General features: G+C 39.8%; 1 protein-coding gene across 7 annotated transcripts in view; it reads left to right on the top strand.

Moving 5' to 3' along the window:
- CRACD (capping protein inhibiting regulator of actin dynamics) overlaps positions 1–26832 on the top strand; it is a 290463-nt gene that overhangs the window by 210528 nt on the left and 53103 nt on the right. For all 7 annotated transcript variants that reach the window (XM_045473978.1, XM_045473982.1, XM_045473974.1 and 4 more), the window contains one exon: positions 17780–17951. The gene's annotated coding sequence lies outside the window, so the exon portion shown is untranslated. The remainder of the gene's footprint in view (positions 1–17779; positions 17952–26832) is intronic.

Raw genomic sequence — 26832 nt, 5'->3', positions numbered from 1 at the left:
TTCTCCCCATGGCTGAAATCTTCTGGTTAATAACTGGGAGAGGAATCCTCACTGGAGAGTTGTATTGTGGTGCTTGGGAGAGGTTTTGCATGGGATGCTTCATACTTCCAGGATTTGACAGTGTTTTATCTAGATAAAAAATAGGAAAGAGTAAATTATGCAAGGCTGAGGATAATTCTAAATGGTACTCCCACAGTAAATAAGTAAATCAGTAAAACATCACAGCAGCACCAGAATGTAGAATTAATCTTTCAAGTGGCAGGGCTGTTGGGGTCCCATTAGAGAATACTCAGCTTATCGTCCTCGTACAGGCTCTGTTGCAGACAGACCAGGAGCATGATTTGTTTCCCACTGAGAAGTTGGGAGCATCATTGAGGATGGCATGTTGCAATTAGTTTTCAGAGAACTTCCTTCATTCAAGTTATTGGAAAATATTTCTTGAAATAACTTGTCCTGAGTCAGAGCTGGCGTCTTATTAGGAAAAATGCACATTTGAGGGACCCAGTTTTGCTCCTACATGAAAGATTCTGTGTTTTAAGCTTTTGGCAATTAATGTGCTCACTTTGGGTGAACTAGAACTACAGCTCAGCCGAAAGTATTTATTAGGTGCCTCTTTGCTCCCACCACAATTAGGTAGGTCACATAAGGATGCACAGAAGCAGAGGACATTGTCCTCCTGTAGCTTACAGTCTTCTGGCTGAGATAGCATAAGCATGGGTTTAAAAAAATTGAGATGTAATCAGGGCTCAATGCATTATTTGGAAGCATTACATCTCACTAAAACACCACGCATCCACCTTGACAGCTGTCTTTCAGGGTCTGCTGAAGCCTCCACCTCCACAAAGTCCTCCTGGATCATGTTAGAGGAAGGAAGATTCCTTTTGGAATGTGTCTGGGTTTTTGTTGTTGTTTTTTTGTTTTTTTTTTTTTTTTCCCCCGGAGGCCTGCAGCAGACCTATGGAGTCTAGTGACATTATTAGGATATAGGTTAGTTTCTAGCAACTCCCAGAAAAAAGGAGAATGCCTCATCTCATGGTTCTTTGGACTCTAATTTTATTTTTTTTTTACTTTTTAAAAAGTTTATTTGTTTATTTTGAGAGAGTGAGAGAGCGTACATGAGCTGGGGAGGGGCAGAGAGAGAGGGAGTGAGAGAGAATTCCAAGCAGGCTCTGTACTGTCAGTACGGAGCTCAATGTGGGGCTCAAACTCATGAACCATGAGATTGTGACCTGAGTCGAAACCAAGAGCCGGACACTTAACTGACTGAGCCACCCAGGTGCCCTGGCATAGTACTTTTTTAAAGTTATGCCTCAAATTACAGTTTTCAAGTTATGCCCCCAAACCAAGCTCAGCAGGCACAGAACCTGCTTTCATTAAGAAAGCAAACTTTCTTCTTTCATTAAGAAGTGGGAGATTTTGTTCAACTCCAAGATAGTTTTGGTAGTTGAGCAACAAAATGATCAAAGCCAAAGTGGAGATTTCAACAGTATGCACATGAGCTCTGGCTTTGGCAACGTCAGGGAACTTATTTAATGACTTTTGGCAACTTTCAGCTTGTTCTTTCATGCAGTGCTTTCTAATCTTCCTTTAGCCAAAGTGAGTGCCACATACGCAGTGGCTTACATTGACAAATGGTTGTTGACTCTTAACATCTAAATACCTAACTTACTGGGAAATGTGGAAATTTTTCTTGATTAGCATTTCTCATATTTTTGACTTGATCTAGAGCAAGAAATATGTTTTATATCAGAACATATGTGTGTATAAAGTTGTGTATACAGACATAAACACACATACATAAACTAGAAACAAGCTTCATGAAATAGAGCTCACTCTATTTTGTATTCCACATTATTCTCTTCTTCTTAGTTTTAGAGGATTCTTGGTCACAGCCCACTAAATTGATTGGAGGGTCCACTAAATGGGCTATTGCCCATTACTTGAAAGTCACTGGCCTAAGGATTCCCCTTAGTCCAGACCTCCCTGGGCTTTACATGCCCTCAACGGAAGATTTTACATCTTCTTCCCCTCATCCCCAGTATACACACATACTACCTTCATGACCACAAACACTACCACTAAACCTTTTGGATCATCAGGTAGAGACAGGCCCATTAACTGCTACCGGGGATTTTTCTCCTATTAAGACTCCACAGATTTTTCTCATAGGAGGTCAGAATCTTGAAAACTTTATGAAATTTGAAAAACAACTTACTCTCCTCCTAAATTTTGAGTATTAGCAGGTGTCATGAACGCAAGAATTCCTGTAATATGTCAGGGCTAGTTCAGTGCTTTGTACACAGTAGGACTGAAGTAAATATTTGTTCATCAGTCATTGTCTTGGATCTGCACTAAACACAATTGAAGACAGAGCTCTTGCATAGATAACACTGACTTGTGTTGAACAGAATAGTGTTGCTTCTCCATAGATGGGCTGAGTTTTATAGACAGGATATAAATGTATAGGGTTATTAGGTGGAGTAAGAGTCCAGGCGGGGCATATATTCCTGAATATACAAGACACCAAGAAATTCAGACAGCATTCTGCTCAGATTTGAGGCTCATACATTAGTTATCTTTTTTAGAAAACTTCACTGAGTCAGACAATGAGGATGGCAAGAGGTGATAGGGATTGGGGATGTAAATTCTAGGTTCCTTCTCCATAAGCATTGTCATTCCTAGGAGTAGGGACATGGATCCTGACACAAAGAGACAGAATGATTTGATTCTCTTACCAACTTTCAGATTATGTTATTGCCTCTCCTAAGCCCCAGAGGTCCTTGATTTTGCTAAGTAGACATTGTGGTGACAAAACCAGCATCATTTGCAGCAAACTAGGAGTAGAGAAAACATAATGAATATAATTAGTAGATAATTTATGAAAAGAGTTACAAGTTTTATGAACTAGAATATTTTCTAAACTTGCCTTGCTTTTTACGGAAACAGTTCATAGAATTTTAGAATTAGGAACCTTAGATGGTATATAGTTTAATCACCTCATGTTATAGATGTGGAAATTGAGGTCCCAAGAAACTAGCAGATGGCAAAGGTGACTAAATAAACCCAGATCTTTAAGACTCTAAGGCCCATTTCCCCATATTCGCACAACCTCTTGAAATGAAGAGCATTTCTCCTTGTTGCTAAGAAGCAGTAAACAAAAATGTGATAGTTGTAGCTACTGTTGGACTTGGTGATGCCAGAACAGACAAACAAACAAGAAGTAGCAATATTTGCCCAGAAGGCCACATTTAGCCACAATATTTGTGGTTTAATAGTAACTTTTGCAAGATTTCCTGATGTTAGTTACAGAGCTCCTGTGACTCCATGAAGTGACTTTGGAGAGTGAGTTGTGTGGTAGATATCTGCATTTCTAAGACACCTGTCACTACAGAACTTAGATTACCCTTGGAAAAGTGATTCCCAACCATGAAAGGACAAAGGACAGCTACTCCCGTATCACACAGACCCAGTGGTTACTAGTCAGAGAGGTATCACATCCAAAATACAGGTGGAAATTTAAATCACTGACCCTTAGAATCTCAGAATTGGATTGCCATTTATTCCACCAGTGTCTAGTGCACGAGTTAATGGAAAGAGTTCTACAAAACTGATGTAGTGGTTGTATTTTTGTTTTTACTGTATTTCTACCTAGAATAGTACAGTTCCAGAGTAAATCTGTTACCTGTCTGAGTTGTTGTCCAAGATTTATTCTGGTAATGAGAAACCGGGGGGAGGACAGTGATCCTGAAGGAACTGTGTCAACCCTGTCTAGTGCTCTCCAGTGAGAACAGAATAAGGTGCAAAAGAAACAAGCTTAGTATCAGGCACAAGAGAATGGTGTTCAGACCAAGAAAGAATAGCCTGACAGGACTGTCTGACATAATTTGGAATCCTGAGATAGGCTAGAATTTTTTTTTTAATCTTTGCAAACAGCGGTTTTGTTGTTGTTGTTGTTGTTGTTTCCTGTTCTCAGAAATGGTATCAGGGTAGCTCTACCCATAGATAGGCACAGAGGACTGCGGAGTTCTTATTTCTGTTCCATCTGAACACTCACGGTTTCATTCCTGCTCCCACTAGGGACTGTTTTCCATAGGTCATCTACACAAGCAATAAGCACTTTGCCTGATGGATCTAAGACACGTTAGTGTCAACCTTCATCCGCTTGCCACTGGTGCCGTCAAGAATTTCAGCTAAATATATTAAGAACTGATGTTCACATAATAGAACTAGTGACTTCTTTATCTCTAAGAACTTTTATGTGTTTAGGCATAGTTTGAGAATTTGACCCCAAATTTAGTTCTATCCAACAGGAACTAAGATTGTACCGCTCCTAGGTCTAAAAAAATTATTAGTGAATCAAATCATACTGAAATCTGTAACTAAATAATTATTTCACTAACCTTTATTGAGTCTCTGTATTATCAATAATTATGACAATTTTTGTCATGATTTCTAGCTATCTAACCACTTAGCTTATTTCTAATTAAACCAGTCAGAGACACCCAAGTTACTAAATGTCCTCTACTCAACAAATATGCCATTCTTCAGGGCTTATTTCTGGTTCATCAGTGCCACCCAGCTCTCAGTTTAATGAAGGTATTGATGTAAAGACACCCAGACTTTAAAATTGTTATTAGTTCAAGAGTACCAAACTGAGGTACTGAATCTTTTAAAAATCAGCTTGTTTTTCAAAGAAATAACTGACATGTAATATCACAAAGACTAAAAGTTTGCAAACATAGTGATGGGACCTGGTGAGCAGGAGGTATAAGTTACACTAGACATAGTGGTTAGACATTTTCATGCCAGAGAATGGGAAATAAATCCCATTGAAATTCCGGGACTTTTACATTAGTAAAATGTCTAGGGGTCTAGTGGCCTGGAGCATGTTGTGATATCTCTTCTAAGGTGAAGAAGGAGAAGTTGTTGCATCTGGCCCATCCTACCACCAGAAAGAAGCCAACACATGGTAGGCCTCTGTGGATTTTGGAGGCAGCATATTCCTCTTTTGTGTGTGCTACTCTGGCCCATTTACCGAATGACTGGAAATCTGCTAGTTTTGAGTAATGCCCAGAACACGAGAAGGTTCTGTAACAGGTACAAGCTGCCCTGCAAACTGCTCTGCCATTTGGGCCATTTGATACAGCAGATCCAGTGGTGTTTGAGTGTCACTGACAGAGAGGGATACTGTTTGGAGCTGTTGGCAGGCCCTGTAGGTAAATCATAGCAAATACAATTTTGGAGCAAAACCCTGCTATCCTCTGCAGATAACTATGTATCTTTGAGAAACAGCTTTTGGCTTGCTAATGTTAGGCAGCTTTTGGCTTAGTAGACACTGAACACTTCACCATGCACCACCAAGTTACCATGTGACCTGAGCTGCCCATCATGAACTGGGTGTTGTCTAACCACCAAGCCATAAAGCTGGGTGTGCACAGTATTCCGTTATCAAAAGGAAGTTTAGTATATGCAGATCAGGTTCGAACAGACCCAGAAGGCACAAGTAAGTTACATGAAAAAGTGGCCTAATTATCCATGGTCCCCATTCCTGCTACAATATCTCTCTCTCCCATTCTGTGCCTATGGCCTCATGGGGAGATCCTTATGACCAGTTAACTTAGGAAGAGAAAATTTAGGCCTGGTTTATGGATGGTTTTGCATGATATTGAAGTACCACTCAAAAGCTGTAATGCTATAGCCCCTTTCTGGGACAGCCCCAAAGGACAGCAGTGAAGGGAAATCCTCTAAGTGGACAGAACTTCCATCAGTGCTTCTGATTGTTCTTTTTGCTTTTAAGGAAGAATGACCAGAAGTATAAGTCTGTAACAGTTCGTAGGTAGTAACTAATGGGTTAGATGGTTGGGGACTTGGGAAGAATATGATTGGAAAATTGGTGACAAAGAGGTCTGTAAAGAGCTATGTGGATAGACCTCTCTGAACAGGCACAGGATTTCAGGATATTTGTGTCCATGTGAGTGTTAACTAAAGGATGGCCTCAGAAGGATTTTCATAATCAAGGGCATAGAATAACACATTCTGTGGATACCTATCAGCCTCTTTCCCCATCTACTTGTCAACTGGACTGTGAATACAATAGTGGCAGGGATGCAAGTTATACATGGGCTCAACAACACTGACTCCACCAGCCAAGGCCAACAGAGACCAACACTGAGTTCCCAATATGACACCATGCCCTGGGGTAAACAGCTACCTACCTGGTACACATTAATTATACTGGACCACTTTCATCATGGAAGGAGCAGCACTTTGTTCTTACTAGAACAGACACTCTGGATACAGATTTGCCTTTTTTGCATGCAGTACTTCTGCCAAAACTGTCATCTGTGGACTTATGGAATACCTTATCTGCTGTAATGGTATTTGACACAGACATCATTTCTTTTTTTTTCCTTTTTAATATTTATTTATTTATTTATTTATTTATTTATTTATTTATTTATTTTTAGAGAGAGAGTATGAGCAGGGGAGGGGCAGAGAGAGAGAGAGAGAGAGAGAGAGAGAGAGAGAGAATCTCAGGCAGCCTCTGTGCTGTAAGGCACAGCCCCACACAGGACTCGATCTCACAAATCATGAAATCATGACCTGAACTGAAATCAAGAGCCAGACACTTAACTGACTGAGCACCCAGACACCCCAACACAGACATCACTTCTGATCAAGAACCTTGATAGGCCTATGCTCATGGAATTCACTGGTCTCACCACATCCCCATCATTCTGAAGCAGCTGGCTTGGTAGAATGGTGGGATGGCCTTTAGAAGAGTCAGTTACAGTGCCAGCTAGGTGGTAATACTAGGGCTGGGACTGTGTCCTCTAAGATGCGGTATAAGTCAGTATCCAGTATATGGGACTGTTTCTCTCATAGCCAGGCTTCACAGGCCCAGGAATAAAGGGCTAGAATTAGAAATGGTCAGTTTTACCCCTAGTAACCTGCTAGGAAGAATTTTGCTTTCCATCCCCTTGACGTTAGATTCTGCTTGTCTGGAGTTCTTAGTTCCAGTGGGAGGAATGTTTCCATAAGGAGACACAACAGTGATTCCGTTGAACTGGTAGTTGAGACTGTCACCCAGCCTTTGGAGCTCCTCATGTCTGTCAGTAAACAAGTAGAGAAAGGGATAACTGTACTGGCCAGAGTGATTGAGCCTGACTACCAAGGGAAAATTGGGCTGCTACTATCAATAGAGGTAAGGAAGAGCATGTGTGGAATATAGGAGATCTTTAATGGCATCTCCTAGTACTCCCAGGTCCTGTGGAGTAATAGGAAACTGCAGCAACCCAGTTCAGGACAGCTAATGGCCTGGGTTCTTCAGGTATGTAGGTTTATGTCACCTCACCAGGCAAAGAACCACAGCCAGCTGAGGTCCTTGTCAAGGATGAAAGGAATGTGGAATGCCTAGTGGAATAAGATAGCTACAGAGATTACGTATACATATAAAGGCTACATACACATATTCATGTAAATATACATATAAAGAAAGCTACGACCACATGACCAGTTGCTAAAACAAGGACTCATAGTTATGGGTATTTCTTCCTTACTTTTTAATGAATATGGTTGTATATATGTATTAACCAAATATTTTTGTTTTCTTCCCTCTCCTCTCCATAATGTAAGATATGTTAATAATAAGGTTATACTTCAGTATGTAAGTTATAGGAGAAGTGTGCATATTACTCAAGGACTTTGCATCCTCTTCTAGGGAATGGGTCAGTATGTTTTCTAATGTATGTGGGCTATTTGCATCATGTTAGTGGAAGTATGACTTTGTTATTGACTTTATTTGGAGATTAGGTATGGTTTAAGGAGATGTATATGAGTGCCAGGTTGACAAAGGATGGAGTCTGATGATCATTTTGATGTGTCAGCTTGACTAGGCTGTAGTCCCCAGTTATTTAATCAAACATAAATAATGTTTAATTGAACTGTTGCTCTGAGGGTATTTTGTAGATGTAATGAAAGTCCATAATTCATTGACTTTAAGTAAGGGAATTATTCAAGATAATCTATGTGGGCCTGAATCAATAAATTGTAAGGCCTTAAAAATAGGGCTGGGGTTTCCCTGAGAGAAGAAATTCCATCTGTGAAAAGCAGCTTCAGTCTGTGCTCATGAGCTCCAGTCTGCCCTTCCTGAGGACCTGCCCTGTGGATTTCAGACTGACTTAGCCAGCCACCACCTGGTGGAAGCCAATTCCTTGCAGTTAATCCTTTAGTATCTCTTACACACACACGTGCACACGCGTGTGCACGTGTACTTCTGCCTCTATCTCCTACTGGTTCTGTTTCACTGCTTAAACCCTGATCAAGATAGCCTCAGATGTCCCTAAAAAGCTTTTGTCCTACTGCACTAAATATGCAGGGTAATCTAGCAGGAAGCTCCCCCTGCCAATATTTTCCACTCAAAGTCAGTCTGATTTTTTTACTCACAATACCTTCTGAAACTCAAGTGGAAACATTTGGCAGTGAAAAGAACCAGCACCCACACATCTTCTAGCATGTGGGAGAAATGTGGCCAGACACCGAAACTTCACATTAGAAATCATATCTGCCTCTGTTACTGTTTCTAAATATTATTTGGTTTTGCTTGTGAATTGTTGTAAGATGTGTAAAAGGGAGTTCTGAGATAGACCAATGGGAAAAACAGAAAAATTAAAAGTGATGTAGTTTTGAGAAATAGCAGGTCCCAGTAACCTGCACAGTCACTGTCATTTTAATTGATAGATCCTTGCCTAGACCTGGATTAAGTACAGAAATAGTTCAGTAGGTTTTGTTTTAGTATTTACAGTCAGTGCTGCTGTAATGTGCCACATACATTGCAGAAAATCAACATGCTATGCAAAATCATAAAACCAAAACCAAGTCTAATGGGAAAAATGGGATATTAACACAATACAAAAAAGATTTATCAGTGACATATTTTAAAAGAATAGGAACCTAATAAAAATAATAAAATGTTGTACGTGTTAATGGTAATGAAATATACAAACACCACAATAAATATGGCACTTTACCTTGGGAAAGACCTGAAGTTTGCCTGTGGACTGGTGCATTGGAAGGACTGCAGCTTGTGAGCTATTGTGAGGTAGAGGAAGGGAGGTTATACAAAACTGGACAGAAAGCTGCAATACCACATGTGTATGAGTGTATCTCCCAACACTGGTGGCGATCTGGGGTAACTGGTAGATATTTGAGGTGTATGTGAATATGCATTTTGCTACACACCTCACTTCAACTGGGCACGATATTCTCCATTCACCTAGTGTTTCTGGGTGAGGAGATAGCATAGATCAGTCACTGGAACACATATGCATTGCCAAAAAAGTGAGATTACAGGACTGACTGTACTACATAAAGAGATCACCATCCTTTATCTGTATTCTCAAAATCTCCAAAGTTCTTTGGAAGTTTGGCATAGATTTGTTTATTAGCAAAACAAGGTGACTATAGATGTTTTCCAGAAATACCGCATTTGGTTATAAAGTGCTGTCACAGACCCCACTGGGGTCTAAATGTACCTTTATACAATCTGAAAAATTCTGATTTCTAAAACACATCTGCCCCTAAGGGGATAGGGAACAATAGAGTGTATTATTGAGTGCTTTGTGTCAGGCATGACGATGGGTGCTATAGATGTAGAATAAACAAGGTGTAGTTCCCCATACCCAGGGAACTTGCAGTCTAGGAGCTAAAGCATGCTGTGTTGTTAGAGTAGATGTCTGTACATGCACAAATGGAGAACATAGGACTTCTTTCTGGCTGGAGTGTTCAAGGACGTCTTTCCGGGGAACATAACGCCTGGAATGTGTTTGAAGGAACAGTTAGGAGTTCTCTAGGCAAAGGCAGAAAGGTGTTCCAGATAGAAGAAGTCCATGTGTGAAGGCGTGAAAGCAGAGTCACAGAAGATCCCCAGTGACTACTTTAATATCATACAATGTGGTGTTTGCTAGGGCTGCATAGCCAAGTGCTACAGAATGGGTGACTTAAACTACAGTTTATTTTCTTGATTCTGGTGGCTAGCAGTCTAAGATCAAGGTGTCATTGCTGTTTGTTTAGGCTTCTTTCCTTGGCTTGTAAATGGCCGTCTTCACCTTGTGTCCTCATATGGCCTTCCCTCTATGTGTTTCTGTGTCCTGATCTCTCTTTATAAGGACCCCAGTCATATTGGATTAGAGCCCACCTAATGACCTCTTTTTACCTTAATTACCTCTTTAAAGGTACTCTGTCTCTGGGGCATCTGGGTGGCTCAGTTGGTTAAGTATCTGACTTTGGCTCAGGTCATGATCTCACAGTTTGTGAGTTCGAGCCCTGCGTCAGGCTCTATGCTGACAAGTTGGAGCCTGGAGCCTGCTTTAGATTCTGTGTATTCTTCTTTCACTACTCCTCCCCTGCTTGTGTTCTCTCTCTCTCTCTCTCTCTCTCTCTCTCTCTCTCTCTCTCTCAAAAATAAACATTTTTAAAAAACACTCTGTCTCCAAATACATATTCTGAGGCACTTGGGGTTTAGGACTTTAACATATGAATTTAGAGGGGACACAGTTCAGCTTGTAATATATGGTGTGGCTCAAAAGATGTATGAGGAAAGCACACAGAAGCCAGAGGAAGCTGTGGTCAATTATCACTGGGCTTGGTGACTTGGGAAAAGCTTCAAGGATGTAGGTCTTGAAGGATGAATAGAATTTCATCATGTTGAGAAGGAAGAAGATGACATTTCTTGCTGAGGAAACAAAAATTCCAAACTTTAGTCCTGGCTCAGAGTTCCACAACATATGCCATAGCCCATCCACCTAAGTGTCCAGGACCTGATACTTCCTGATAAAGGCTGGTCACTGCCTTCTCTGCCTGTGACCCCTGACTTGAAAAAGCCACAGTCACTACCATCCCTGGGCCTCTCGCCTTTGTTCCAGGCACCCCTGCCCTCTTCTAAAAGTATTATTGATCCTGTCTCTTCATATTCTGAATCGGCATAACAGCAAATGTCTGCCTCTCTCTGTGTTTCCCCAGAAAAGGAGACAACTCTTCCTTCTTCCCTCCTGACTTGACAGCCACCATGATAACCTTCCCTCCTCTCTGGAAGTAGAATCTCAGTCCTCAGTCTTCTCATGATGTGGCACTGGAGAGCACTCCTGCCTGACATGCCACCAACTCCTTAGTCTTAGTTGAAATGTGTTGGGATTACTGGATCTGGTAAAAATGTGATAGCCACCGAGTGCTTGTGTATCACTGTACTTCTGGTCATCTTTTTTAACAGAATAGTTTCTTCTCAAAAACATCCTCATGTTCCAGAGCTAAGAAAAATTTTGTGAAATTCCCCTTAAATTAGTAAAATTATAGGATTCAGACAGTTGCTGCGTACTGTGTCCTAATGTACACTATTTACCTACATGCTTGAAATCAGAACTTTACCTAAAACATTAGGTTTATTTAACCAGAATGTTTCAGTCAACTCACTTGAGTTTACTGAGCAGTGTACTCTGGAGTGTAGGGGAGGTTTGTGTATCAAATATATGGTACCTAAAGAAAATAAAAGATTTTTGAAAGAGGGGTGCCTGGCTGGCTCAGTCAGTAGAGCATGTGACTCTTGATCTCGGGTTGTAAGTTCAAGCTCCCACATGTAGAGATTATGTAAAAGTAAAATTAAAATATTTTTGAAAGAAATAATGAAGACAAGTGATTCCCAGGGTATGTTCAGGGAGCACTTGTCATGACAGAGACCAGAAAGTCAGCTTTGGGAAGCACTGCATATTCTCTGCTCTTTTGGAAAGCAATAATGATATCAGCATAGTAAAGACTCTGAAAAGCTTCACAGTAAAGAAACATATTTAACTTTATTTTACCTGCATTCTCAAATGTAGTGGTCTTTGAACAAGAAGCTGGCACCAACCATAGAGCACATTCTGAGAAACCCCAGACCAAGACATTTATGATGCTTAAAATGGAGTATGATAAAAAAAAAATTCTGGGGGTGCCTGAGTGGCTCAGTCTGTTGAGTGTCCAACTCTTGATTTCGGCTCAGGTCATGATTCCAGGGTTGTAGAATCGAGCCCCCATGCTCAGCGTGGTGCCTACTTGAGATGCTGTCTCTCTCTCCCTGTGCCCCTCTCCCCTGTTTGTGCACTCTCTCCCTCTAAAAAAATTTTTTTTTTAATTCTTTTTCTCCTCGGGAAGTGTATCATATAAATCCAATGCAGATAAATTGTATGCTTTCATTATTTTAGGTTTAGAAATGAAAATATAAGATTTACATCCTTATGACAAATGGAAAATGAATCAGATTTGCTTGACTTGCCCAGGGATTTTTAATTTTTAGAAGCTTCTATATAAACTAGCAATTATGATGCTGCAGCCATCAAATGGCATGTAATTATATCTATGAAATAATGGATAATGTGCACTCTTTTAAATGAAAAAAATCCCTAAAGTAATTATTAGATGATGAAAATAAATTAATTCAGTTCAGTACTTAAAGAATGAAAATTATTGTAATTCCTGAAGCAGTCTATATGCATATATAGGTTCTTTCATGTGAAAAATTGCAACAGAAAATTGCAGAAATATTAAGAAAATATGGCACCCACTGCCTTTTCTACTATAAATTCAGTCTTAGGACTTAAAATGGTAAATTTCCAGAGAGGCTGGTAAGCAGATGTTTCATAGCTAGTAAGAAATGGGGTCAGGATTCAAGCCAAATACTCTTGTCTCTGGGGCCCACACATTTAACCCCTAACTAGAGCTGTAACCAGTAATAAAACAAGTTTAGTGGGAAGAACATTTCTTCCTTCTCTTTCCCTTCTTCTCCCCACTGTCCTAACCACCCAACAAAAGTAAATTTATGTTATAAAATTCTAAAATGCTGTCTTAAATATGCTAATGTTGGAGAATACTTTGCTGAACTATATATACTTCTAAAGTATGGCAGTTGTATTTTGGAATACTTCACATTAGCATTGCAGAAGTGTTCTGTTTTGCTACATCATTAAAATTGCTTTGATCTTTTAGACCCCCATCGGTACAAAAATAGTCACAGGAAGAGTTGGTGTTATCTGTGAAGAAAATAACTGCTGGTAATGACCACGCACTTAATCCAGTTGAGTCTGTGGAGACAGTGCAACCCCCAAATCATAAACTGATCATAAAATAGTTTATTTAGTGGGTATTTATAGACATATACTCAGGTTTTCATAATGGTTGTTGTGCAATAGAATTGCAAATGTTTCACAAAATTTAGCTACTTGCTTTATTCATGTGAGAGATCTTATACCAGACTTTGAGAGTCAGGTGGGGAACCAAGTAAGTCTAACTGCCTCTCGGATTTATAAAACTTCATTTCCTATTAATGTTGCTTAGTTATGGTTTGCTATCTGAATAGAGGGTGGATCTAAATGTCATTCCTGAATCTTTTCATAAAATTAATCCTGGAAAATTAATTAATTGCCCCAATCAATAGTAAAATAACCATAAAAACATATTTAAATTTTATTTCAGATGTAAAGATATTTATGACAGGAGATGTAGTTTGGAAATGAGGAGGCAATTTATTTTTTATAACTGAGATGTGACCAAACACTAAGACTTTGGAGCATACTTGTGAGCTTCTGTGTTCTGATTCCTCTTCCAAAGAGAGATTGGTGTTCTTAGGACTTACAGTCTCTTTTTCCTGTTGTAAGAAGGACTGGTTGTTGGATGGATAGTTCAAGTAGGTTTTACTGTTCTCTTACCTTCGTGATAATAACTAAGGCATTGCCAAAACAGCTTTTCCTGAGTAACTCTTGAGAAGTGCATTGACATTTGGACTTTGACACATCTTTCAGGATAATATGTGTGTACTCATGCCAAGTGAATGCCCATATAATGTGCAGTACAGAGCGCCAGAGTGCCTGGTTCACAAGCAGTCCTCCAATGGGGCCAGCTCTACAGACAGATCGCCTAAAGGAGGCCATTCTGTGCTTGCACGAAGTCCACCAGGTTCTCCCAGCTAAGGTTTCCATATCCTGGTGTCCTCCCCAAGGCTTTCTTTATCCTGTCCTTGACTTTGTATTCAGCTCCTTCCAGATTCATTTCACTTCCTATCTTCCCCAACAATATGGCCAGTGCAGACCAATTTTATATGGTGGCTGCCACCATTCCGGCATGAAGCAATACAAAGGACCATATAATCCTTTTTGGCTGGTATAGAGCAATTAATTAAATACACAACCAGTTAGTTAAATACACCCATTAGTTAAATACACAACTAACCTGTTGTTATTCTAAGAAACTGTAATTTAATTTGTCTTGCATTGTGGTTAATTTGGTTCCAACTCAGCTAAACACCACCAAATCTACCTTGACTTTAGAGCAAGTGATGATTTTTTTCCCCTGTCCATAAATTCTGACATAACCTGATGTTCTCTGTTTAGTTTAAAAGCTAGATTTGTATGGGGCGCCTGGGTGGCGCAGTCGGTTAAGCGTCCGACTTCAGCCAGGTCACGATCTCGCGGTCCGTGAGTTCGAGCCCCGCGTCGGGCTCTGGGCTGATAGCTCAGAGCCTGGAGCCTGTTTCCGATTCTGTGTCTCCCTCTCTCTCTGCCCCTCCCCCGTTCATGCTCTGTCTCTTTCTGTCCCAAAAATAAATAAACGTTGAAAAAAAATAAATAAGAAAAAAAAAAAAAGCTAGATTTGTGGGTCCAGACTGGGGGTAATGATGTAACAACTGATACTTTTAGAATTTGCTATGGTCTTTTAGAATATTTCTTCTTTCTTTCTTCCTTCCTTCCTTCCTTCCTTCCTTCCTTCCTTCCTTCCTTCCTTTTTTGAGAGAGAGAGAGAGAACGTGAGCAGGGGAGGAGCAGAGGGAAAGGGAGAGAGAGAATCTTAAGCAGGCTACACACCCAGTGCTGGGAGAGATCATGACCTAAGCTGAAATGAAGAGTTGGAAGCTTAACTGACTAAGCCACCCCTGGGGGTGCTAGCCAGGCACCCCTAGCATATTTCTGATTAGAGAACTAGGGGTTAGATATTTCTGTAGTGGGAAAAAGGCAGTCAGTATAAAAGGAAAAAGGAAGAGTTTCATCTCAGAAATAAGTGGAATGTAGCACAAATTACTACTTGACCATTTATAATAATGCTGCCAAATCTAGAAATTAGGTGTCATTTACATATTTTGAGCTTTGGACAGTCGTAGAGAAAACATTCATTTATTTTATCAGTCCAGTTATATAATGATACCTGTAGCATCTTTCAGAATTTTTTAAATTTACATTTCTTAATTGACTCATATAAGGTCATCTCTTTTAACATTTGTTTGATGTTCTTTGATGGTCTTCAAAAATTGCTACTGATTACAATGTTTAAAATTTTTTTTAATGTTTATTCATTTTTGAGAGATAGAGACAGAGTGCAAGCAGGGGAGGGGGAGAAAGAGAGGGAGACAGAATCTGAAGCAGGCTCCAGGCTCTGAGCTGTCAGCACTGAGCTGGACACGGGGCTCAAACCCACAAACCACGAGATCATGACCTGAGCCGAAGTCGAACGCTCAACTGACTGAGCCACCCAGGCACCCCTATAATGTTTTAAAATTATCCATTGATGAGAGCCAGAAGCAGGTGTCATGAAAATCTCTAGCTCATACTCCTGAATTGATAACCACTGAAAACATACAAACATTCTGAAATCAAACCCTCCAGTTTGTTCTGTTTGTTTTTACCATTTTTAAGCGTTATGATCTCAATTATATTATACACACTTTCTTGTCTTTTAAATAATACACAGTGAAAAAAACTAAATTCCTTTTTGAGGACTATATGCTTACCACAAAGCCTTATGTAGGGAGTCATCTGATATAACAAGTCTCCTTTCCTTTTAAACGTGATACTGTTATTTCAGGGACCACTGAAGTTTGAAGGCATTTGCACCTATATTAAGGATCCCAGACTGTTGTCCTTTTGTGATTGGTAACTATTCTCTCTATCTCAGTGTCTTACAGCTTAAGGCAAAGTGGTTTAAGCCACTTTTTCCTCACTTCAGACTTTCTTTCAGAAAGATCAGAACTGAAGATCACCAGAGGAAATGAGATGGTTACCTTACCTTGCACATCTTTAACCTCGTTTTTTGCCCAGATTTCTCTGTAGACTATGGCCCGAAGAGGTCTGGGGGCTCTAATACTCAGATGGGGACTCATACCTGTATGTTTTGTGCAGGTATTTCTTAATACACATTGTGAGCTTTTGTATTTTCTTTTCCCTCAGAGCTCCTGACTCCAACTGAAGATATATTTCCCATGATGTTGACAAGTTATTTCATCTCTCTGTGCCTCAGACTCCTCACCTGTAAAATGGGGATGTTAATAATATCTACCTCATAGTGTCATTGTGAGGATTAGCTGAATTAATATTTAGAAAGTTCTTAAAGCAGTGATGCATAAAAAGGGTTAAGTAACTTAAAAAAAGATTGTCTGACCCTGAGTAAGTGGCTCTTTAAGCTTCTTAAAGAAAAGGAAGGATCTGAGAAGATGCTTCTTCTGGTATGGGGTGATACACACTTTTTTTCCTGAGGTGGGAGTGGAGTGATAATGGATGAATTTGTAATTGAAGGAGCAGAACTTGAAAGGTATTACCTCAAATATCTGTCAGTAATGCTGGTACTGAGCCTGGGTCCTGACTGAATGAAGTAATATATGGAAAGATGTTCATAGCAACTCCTTTGGGGCTCTTCATAGTAGATTCTGAGAGGAGATGGGAGAAATAAATTGGAAATATATAGGGATGGAGGGAATTGGGGCAAAGCTGATGCCAAGAGTTAGCAGTTATTTTCTGTCTCTAACAAAGGCTAAAACAGGGTGATTCTCAGTGGAGAGTGTGTGTGTGTGTGTGTGTGTGTGTGTGTGTGTAGATACACACACATAAATAGAAAGTTATATATATAGGGGCGCCTGGGTGGCGCAGTCGGTTAAGCGTCACGACTTCAGCCAGGTCACGATCTCGCGGTCCGGGAGTTCGAGCCCCGCGTCAGGCTCTGGGCTGATGGCTCAGAGCCTGGAGCCTGTTTCCGATTCTGTGTCTCCCTCTCTCTCTGCCCCTCCCCCGTTCATGCTCTGTCTCTCTCTGTCCCAAAAATAAATAAACGTTGAAAAAAAAAGAAAGTTATATATATAAAGGTGTATGAAATTTTTTGAGCACCCGTCTGACTTAACATGTGTTCTCAGCTTCTTCTGTGGAGAAGGGCACTGGCCACCTGCTTGTTTTTTGTTTTTAATTATTTTTTATATTTTTTTTAATTTTTAGAACGAGTGGGGAGGGGCAGAGAGAGGGAGAGAGAGAGAGAATCCCAAGCAGGCTCCTTGCTCAGTGTGGAGCCTGACTTGGAGCTTGATCTCATGGCCATGAGATCACCACCTGATCAAGAGTTGGATGCTTAACCCACTGAGCCTCCCAGGAGCCCCTGGCCATCTGCCTATTAAAGAGAGCAGGCACCACTGTTGTGTGGCATGTGCAAAGGGGTGCTCTGAGGCCACTGTGAGCCTCGGAACCCCTCTGTGTCATCCCAGGTGCTTCTTAGGAGCCCGGTGACAGGAGACTTACTGTGCCCTTGGTTTGCCTCTGCCTGACTGTGCCCGGACTGGGGCTGGCCGTGTCATTCCTGGCACAGGGCTTGGTCGCTCATTCACTCTGATGGCTGCCCTTTGCCCCTTTTCCCTTGGCCAGAGGCAGCTCAGTTGTAATTTGCTCTCAGGCTCAGAAGTGCAGCCCTGTCAAACTGCAGTGTGTGTTCATCTTGTAATCCACAGACAAGAAGAAAGGAGGTAAATTCCAGCCTTTTAAGAAGTTGTTTGGTAAAAGGAAAAAGAAAGACACTTTGTTGTCCCAGGAGGCGTCAGCAGGGAGTAAGAGTCACTCTCCCCGGAGTGTCAGCAATGGGACCTTCTCTTCAGATGAGGAGACCCTGGAAGACAATCTAAGGTAATAATTCATACTTTTTCTCCCCCAGATGTTAGCAGAGTTCCAGGGTGGGGAATGGGATCCCAAAGGAGGCAAGGGTGGAGTCACAGATGTGTTGCATCTCTGGGAAGATGGAAGGCTTGGGGTACTTTGTGCATTCTGTGTGGAGATGTCACCATGGGGAACTGGCAACGAGTCTGGCCTCATTTTCTGGGAAAGCACAGGGATCTGTGCCTTCATTTTGCTGCCTTCACTGGTGATAGAGGCAGCACCCCGCTGGTTTGGCTCAGTAAGTTAATCTGGATAGAAGGAGACTGCATTCCCATGCCCTGTTGCTAGACGAAGAGACAGGGTGGTTACAGATTAGATTGTACATCCATGTTGAGAACATAGACTGCTCAGGCACAAAGTGGTCACCCGTTCTACCTCTGGCAATCTCTAGCCACTTCTGGAGTCTGTAAGTCATAGAGCTTTGGCTTCTGCGCTTTGTTTTCTATGTTTCTCTCTACATCTTTCCCTTGCCCCTCTCCTTGCCCCTCCCCTTTCTCTTTCTCTCCCTCCTTCTTCTTCTTCCCCGCCCTCACCCCCCTTTGCTTCTTAGAGCACAGGTACTAAATCTGGCCATGACTGTGTCAAGAACTCAGAAAAGCAGGGTCAGGAAGTAGTTTCTCACCTGAGTGCTGGGAATTGAAGTTAGAGTCAGAGATGATTAAACTCTGCTACTGACAGCTTAGAAGTCAGCTCCTCTGAGAAGCCTTTTCCCACTCCCTGATCTGATTTGTTTGCCCTTGCCGGCATTCCCGTAGCATCATACACCTGGCTCCAGCAAAGAACTTGTCACTTTCTATGGAAATTATTGATTTGCTTGTCTGTCTCATTTGACTGCCAGTTCCATGAAGTCAGGGACCGGGTTTTATTCAGCCTCGTATTAGGTGCTCAAAAACTGTTTCCTATGAATGCCTGGCACGGCACAACTTGCCGTAATACATGTGGAAGGAATAGATGAGGTAATCTGTGATATTTTTACTGTGATTCAAGGACAAGAACAAAAACATCCTGTGTGATGTATGTCAGTAAGTAAATTCTAATAGACACTCCAGTTGAGCACAACTTACATGCAGAATCCTTAGGCAAGCAGTGGCACATTAAGCTTTGCAGTGCTCGGTGACAGCATTACTGGGTCCTAACTGATATTGACTCTCTTCCTCAACAGGCCTGTTATTTGTCTTCCATTATCTTTAGTAAGAATACTATCGAATGTAACTATAGGAAATTATTTCACTGGAAGGAGAACACAGGTAGCACTAAGCCCATCCAGTGGTTGGGATGTCATTATGTGCTAAGATATGCTTGAGTATTGTTCAGTATAAATGTTTTGATTTTACTTCAGTTTCTTCAGTGGAAAATTGAAATGTGAACTGTTTCTGCCTCACAGTATCAGAATGAGGTAACAGATACTAAAATGTGACCAACTAGTAGTTTAATGCAAAATGAGGTTGAGTCTAGAAGGTTCTCCTTTAGAAGGACTGTTCTGTGAAAACACAGGCTGTCCTTTTTTATGGTTTTGCCAAGTCCCTGATTTCTTACTGAATGATTTTAGACTCTTAGAAGAGCCTGGATCCTGGTGGTTCTCTTCCCATTTAAGTTCTATTCCATCTACCCCCTTGGAGTTTTCTTTAGATTTTAAGTTATACAAAGCCTTGGAATTTCATATTGATTCAAACACCTACACTTCTATAAAATAAAGGTAATGCCACCTGTTCTTATTATTGGTTTTTGTTAATAAACCTATATTTATGAGACATACACTATATTTTAATTATTTAGCACTTGTTTTTATAATAAAGGAATCGGGAGGGATAAGCTTTGGATGAAGAATTTTTAAAAATGTCTCTTTAACTATTTTTTAAATTAAAAAGACAAGAAAACAGGAATTATTTAAAATACACATTCCCCTTTTCTTCTCAGAAATTGACAGTTGCAAAATAATTCCACCTGCAAAGTAAATACTACATTCATTGCTTACAGTATAGCTGAATTTCTGAATATTTGCCCTATTTACAGATGGAGAAAATTAAAGATGTTGTTTCCAACACTTCTTTTTTTTAATGGAAGTATAATATATTTCCTATAATTTTTTATTTTCAGTTTACTGCTCAATAATCATGTTACTTTAGATTGTGTAATGATTCACAGAATTTCTGTGCATTTTATTTGCTATCTCCAGCTCTCACTAAAACACAAAACTCAAAATTCTGTTAGCATGGTCTTGGGTGGAGGTTCCAAGAAGGCAGATTTCAGCCCAGTGTGAGGGAGAATTTCCTAAATACTAGGGCTGCCTAAAACTGGGGAGGCTGGGTATGTGCCAGAAGGAGTTTGGACTGATGAAGGGGAAATTCTGCACTGGGTGGGAATTTAAAGGAGTTGAATTTTAACATGCTGTCAAACTCCAAGAATCTGTAATTCTAGAAATGTCTCCATGGCCAAAAATAGCTCATTATTGATCTGCTCCTTCTGCCTGAAATTTCTCATTTCCTTTGGGCTTTTAACGCAACCTTTCTCTAGGTTAGAAGCCTTTATTTCTCCTAGGCTACTGCTTTTAAATTATACATGCCTGTGGGGAAAGCAAAATAGTAAAACATGTTCAGTTTTTAACAATTTAATGTGACTTCCTTTATTAATTAAATGCAACTAAAATTGTGTTTCCCAAAATGTGTTAAATTTAAAGGGGAGAGGGTCAGCTTGGCAAAAAAAGAAAAAAAAATAGGTTGGGGAAATTCTGGGCCAAAACAAATAGGATCCTTTACATAGGACTTTTCAGAGCTTTTACTATGCTAATGTGCCCTGGGAATTTCTGAGAAGGGGGATGTATTATGGAACATTTCCAAGACTCCTTTAACCACAAACCTTTTTTTCACAGAGAATATCCATTGGCATGTATTAAAGCTACCACTTATTGAACTTAATGCAATGTGGTTTTGCATAGTAAAACTATGCAACTCATAGTTTTACTCATACACATACACATGTATTTACTCATATAATGTTCACACACTCCGAGGTTGACATTATTATCCCCATTTCTTATTTTCAAAAATTGAGATATAATTGACATATATTAGTTTCAGATGTACAACATAATGATTCAGTATTTATATATACTGCAAAATAAGTCTGGTTACCATCTGTCACCATACAAAGGTATAAAAAATTTTTTTTCTTGTGATGAGAACTTTAAAGATTTTTAAGATTTTAAGATCAAATATATGATATAAATAATATATACAATACAATATATAGAACAATATATACAGTAAAAATGATAGTATTATCAACTGTAGTCACCATGCTGTGTATTACATTGCCATGATTTATTTTATAACTGGAAATTTGTATCTCTTGACCCCCTTCACCCATTTCACCAACTGTTCAACCTCCTCCCCTCTGGCAACCATCAGTCTATTTCTGTATTTATTAGTTTTGTTTTACATATTCATTTGTTTTAGTTTTTAGATTCCACTTGTAAGTGGGATCATACAGTATTTGTCTTTCTCTGTCTGACTTAGCATAATGTCCTCAAGGTTTATCCATGTATCACAAATGGCAAGATTTCATTCTTTTTTATGACTGAGTGGTATTCCAGCGTGTGTGTGTGTGTGTGTGTGTGTGTGTGTGTGTGTGTGTGTAACATCTTCTTTATTCATCCATTGATGGACACTTAGGTTGTTTCCATATCTTGCCTTGTGTAAATAATGTAGCAGTGAACAAGGGGTGCATATATGTTTTCAAATTAGTGTTTTTGTTTTCTTCAGATAAATGCCAGTAGTGGAATTGCTAGATTACATCGTAGTTCTATTTTTAAATTTTTCAGGAACCTCCATACTGTTTTCCATAGTGGCTACACCAATTTATATTTTGGCCAACAGTGCACAAGGGTCCCTTGCCTCTAAATCCCTGCCAACACTTGTTTTTTCTTGTCTTTTTGGTGATGGCCATTGTAACATGTGTGAGGTGATACCTCATTGTGGTTTTCATTTGCATTTCCCTGATTAGTGTTGGTGAGCATTTTTTAATGTGCCTCATGGCCATCTTTATGTCTTTTTTGGAAAAATGTTCTGATCCTCTTCCCATTTTTTTCATCAGAGTGTTTTTTGTTATTGGGTTGTATGAATTCTTTATATATTTTGGATATTAACCCTTTTTCAGATATATGATTTGCAAATATCTTCTCCCAATTAGGAGGATGGCTTTTCGTATTTTTGATGGTTTCCTTTGCTGTGCAGAAGCTTTTTAGTTTGATATAGTCCTCTTGTTTATTTTTGCTTTTGTTGCCCTTGCCTTTGGAGTCAGATCTAAAAAATAATCACCAAGACTGATGTCAGCGAGCTTATTGCCAATGTTTTCTTCTAGTTTTATGGTTTCAGGTCTTTCACTCAAGTCTTGAATCCATTTTAAATTATTTTTGTACATGGTGTAAGATAGTGGTCTTATTTCAGCCATTGCACATGGCTGTCCAGTTTTTCCTGCACCATTTATTGAAGAAACTGTCCTTCCCCTACTGTGTATTCTTGCCTCCTTTGTTATAAATTAAGTGACCATTTATGTAGGTGTTTATTTCTGGGCTTTATATTCTGTACTATTGGTCACTATGTCTCTTTTTTATGCTGGTTCCATATATTCCAAAACATTCCATGTTTTGATTACTGTAGCTTTATAGTGTAGTTTGAAATCAGGGTTTGGGTTACCTCCAATTTTGTTCTTGTTTCTCAGGATTGCTTTGGCTCTTCAGGCTCTTTTGTGGCTCCATACAACTTTTAGGAATGTTTGTTCTATTTCTGTGAAAAATGCCATTGGAATTTTGATAAGCATTGCATTGAATCTGTAGGTTTGGGTAGTATAGACATTTTAACAACAACATTTTAACAGTCCTTTCAACTAGTGAGCACAGAATATCTTTCCATTTGTGTCTTCTTCAGTTTCTTTTATCAATATCTTACAATTTTCAGTGTACAGGTCTTTCACCCCCTTGGTTAAACTTATTCCTGGCTATGTTTTTAATGCAATTGTAAATGGGATTGTTTTCTTAATTCTCTTTTTGATAGTTCATTGTTAGTATATAAAAATGCAACAGATTGGGGCGCCTGGGTGGCGCAGTCGGTTAAGCGTCCGACTTCAGCCAGGTCACGATCTCGCGGTCCGTGAGTTCGAGCCCCGCGTCAGGCTCTGGGCTGATGGCTCAGAGCCTGGAGCCTGTTTCCAATTCTGTGTCTCCCTCTCTCTCTGCCCCTCCCCCGTTCATGCTCTGTCTCTCTCTGTCCCAAAAATAAATAAACGTTGAAAAAAAAATGCAACAGATTTTGGTGTATTGATTTTGTATCCTGCAACTTTACTGAATTCATTTATTTGTTCTAACAGTTTTTTGGTGAAATCTTTAGGGTTTTCCATATATAAAGTCCTGTCCACAAATAGTGACAGTTTTACTTCTTCCTTTCCAATTTGAATGCCTTTTCTTTCTTTTTCTTGCCTAATTGCTCTGGCTGGGACTTTCAGTACTATGTGGAATAAAAGTGGTGAGCATGGACATTCTTGTCTTGTTCCTGACACTATCCCCACTTCAAAGGGAAGAAAACTAAGGCTGGAGAGTGACTTGCTGGTAAGTTGCTGAGCCAGTAATTAAGCAGGAAAGAGGGCATTCTTAACCACCCATTCTAACTCTGAAGAAGCTGTAGCCTTACCAGGGAGCGAGTCACATGGCCCTGAATTCTGCTAGTCCTGGGTCACCAGGCTCAGGTGTCTTCCTGCCTTTGCTGCCTTACTGAGGCTCTGCTGCTCCTAGGATTCCTCCCCACTTGTCCTGCTTCCAGTTTCTACCTCACACCCAGCATTTACTATATTATCTCAGCTACAGCCCCTTATAGTAAGTGCCAGCTGTAGGCACATTGAGAACCAAAGGAGCTTCCATGAGGGCGGGCTCACTCTGGGACTATAGCAGTCAAAAAAGGGTTCAGGCATGAGGAGGCCTTGGACTGGCTCCAGATGATGGGCAGGACACAGAATGGCTGATGGGCAAGGCATAAACCTTTCAGATCTGGAATGGCATGAGCAGACTTACATGCAAGAATGAATGTGGCAAATAGAATAGGAGGGAACTTTCCAAGTCACTGTATGTGGCCAGTGTTACCCTAATACCACAGCCGGCATAACCATCACAAAAAAGAAAACTATAGACCAATTTCCCTTATGAATATAGAAATAAAAATCCTCAACAAAATACAACAAAATACTGAATCCAACAACATACAAAAAGGATAATACACCATAATCAAGCAGGATTTATCCCAAAAGTGCAAGGTTAGTTAATCATACAAAATCAATCAATATAATATACCATATTAATAAGATTAAGGACAAGACCACATGATCATCTCAATAGATGCAGAAAAAACATTTGACAAAATCCAACACACTATGATAAAAACTCTTAAAACTAGAACTAAAAGGGAACTTCTTTAACTTGAGGAAGGACATCTCCAAAAATATCACAGCTCATACCATTCTCAATGGTGAAAGAATGGTTGTGTTTCCCATTAAGATCAGGAACAAGACAAGGATATGCTTTTAATACTGTACTATAAATTATAGCTAGGGCAATTAGGCAAGAAAAATAAATAAAAGGTATTGATCTTGGAAAGGAAGAAGCAAAACTATTTGCAGATGCCATGATCTTATATATAAAAAAGCCCAAGGAATCCACAAAATTAAACAAGGCTGCGGGATATAAGATTGGAGTTTTTGTATCTCAGTATGCTAGCAATGAACAATCTGAAACTAGGAAAACAATTCCATTTACAATAGCATCAAAAGAAATAAAATACTTAGGAATAAATTTAATAAAAGAAATACAAGGGTGCCTGGCTAGCTCAGTCAGAAGAGCATGCAACTCTTGATCTCAGGGTTATGAGTTTGAACCCCACACTGGGTGTAGAGATTACTATAAAGGAAATAAACTTAAAAAATAAAAAAAAATAAAATAAAATAAAATAAAATAAAATAAATAAATAAATAAATAAATAGGGACACCTGGGTGGCTCAGTTGGTCAAATGTCTGACTTCAGCTCAGGTCATGATCTCACGGTTCGTGAGTTCGATCCCTGCACCAGGCTCTGTGCTGACAGTGCAGAGCCCGCTTTGGATCCTCTGTCTCCCCCCCTCCCACCTTACCCTCCCTCATTCTCTCTCTCTTTCTCTCAAGAATAAATAAACATTAAAAATAAAATAAAAAATAAACAAAAGACTTGTACACTGAAAAAAGGATAACATACCATTGAAAGAATTTAAAAAGATCTAAATAGATGGAAAGGTATCACCATTCATTGGTTGGAAAACTTAATATTGTTAAGATGGCAATAGCCCCCGAATTGATCTACAGATTCAGTACAATTCCTGTCAAATTCCCAGCTGACTTTTTTTTGCAGAAATTGGCAAACAGGTCCTAAAATTCATATGGGAATGCAAGGGATCCAGAATAAGCAAAATAGTCTTGGAGGGCTCACATTTCTTGAGTTTAAAACTTACTATAAAGCGCCACAAATATCCATCGACTGATGAGCAGATAAAGAAGATATGGTGTGTGTGTGTGTGTGTGTGTGTGTGTGTGTATACATCTCGAAGATGTATACACACACACACACACACACACACACACACACAATGGAATATTACTTGGCGATCGAAAAGAAACTTTGCCGCTTGCAACAACATGGATGGAACTAGAGTGTGTTATGCTAATAAGCAGGATAAGTCAGAGAAAGACAAATATCACATGATTTCACTCATGTGGAATTTAAGAAACGCAACAGATGAACATAGGGGAAGGGAAGGAAAAATAAGATAAAAACATAGAGGGAGACAAACCATAAGAGACTCTTTAATACAGAGAACAAACTGAGGCTGCTGGAGGGGAGGTGGGTGGAGGATGGGCTAAATGGATGATGGGCATGAAGGAGGGCACTTGTTGGGATGAGCACTGGGTGTTATATGTAAATGATGAATCACTAAATTCTACTCCTGAAATCATTATTGCACTATATGTTAACTAACTTAGATTTAAATAAAATTTAAAAATTCAAAAAAAATGTACTACAAAGCTACAGTAACCTAAATAGTGTGGTACTGGCATAAGGATAGATGTAGATTAATGGAATTTAAATGAGAGTAAAAATATAAACCCTCACATTTGTAGTCAACTGATTGTCACTATGTGTGCCAAGCAATTCAATGGGTAAAGAATAGTCTTTTTCTACAAATGGTGCTGGGACAGTTGAATAACAATATGCCAAAGAATGAATTTGGACTCCTTTCTTTTTTTTTTATTTTTTTTTTAATGTTTATTCATTTTTGAGAGACAGAGAGTGAGTGGGGGAGGGGCAGAGAGAGCGTGAGACACAGAATCTGAAGCAGGCTCCAGGCTCTGAGCTGTGGGCACAGAGCCCGATGCAGGGCTCGAACCCACTAATTGCAAGATCATGACCTGAGCTGAAGTCAGGTGCCACCCAGTCACCCTGGACTCCTTTCTTACACCATTCACAAGCCAATTCAAAATGGATTACAGACCTAAATGTAAAAGTTAAAACTGTAAAATTCTTGGGGCGCCTGGGTGGCTCAGTCGGTTGAGCTTCCGACTTCGGCTCAGGTCATGATCTCACGGTTCGTGGGTTCAAGCCCCGCATCGGGCTCTGTACTACAGCTCAGAGCCTGGAGCCTGCTTTGGATTCTGTGTCTCCCTCTCTCTCTCTGCTCCTGCCCCACTCATGCTCTGTCTGTCTGTCTCTCTCGAAGATGAATAAACATTAAAAAAATAAATAAAAATTTTTAAAAAACTGTCAAATTCTTAGATAAAAAC

Source organism: Leopardus geoffroyi, chromosome B1 (genome assembly GCF_018350155.1).
Source record: "Leopardus geoffroyi isolate Oge1 chromosome B1, O.geoffroyi_Oge1_pat1.0, whole genome shotgun sequence".
Lineage (NCBI taxonomy): Eukaryota > Metazoa > Chordata > Mammalia > Carnivora > Felidae > Leopardus > Leopardus geoffroyi.
Note: the sequence above shows the minus strand (reverse complement) of the source record. Positions and strands in the feature narration are given on the sequence as shown.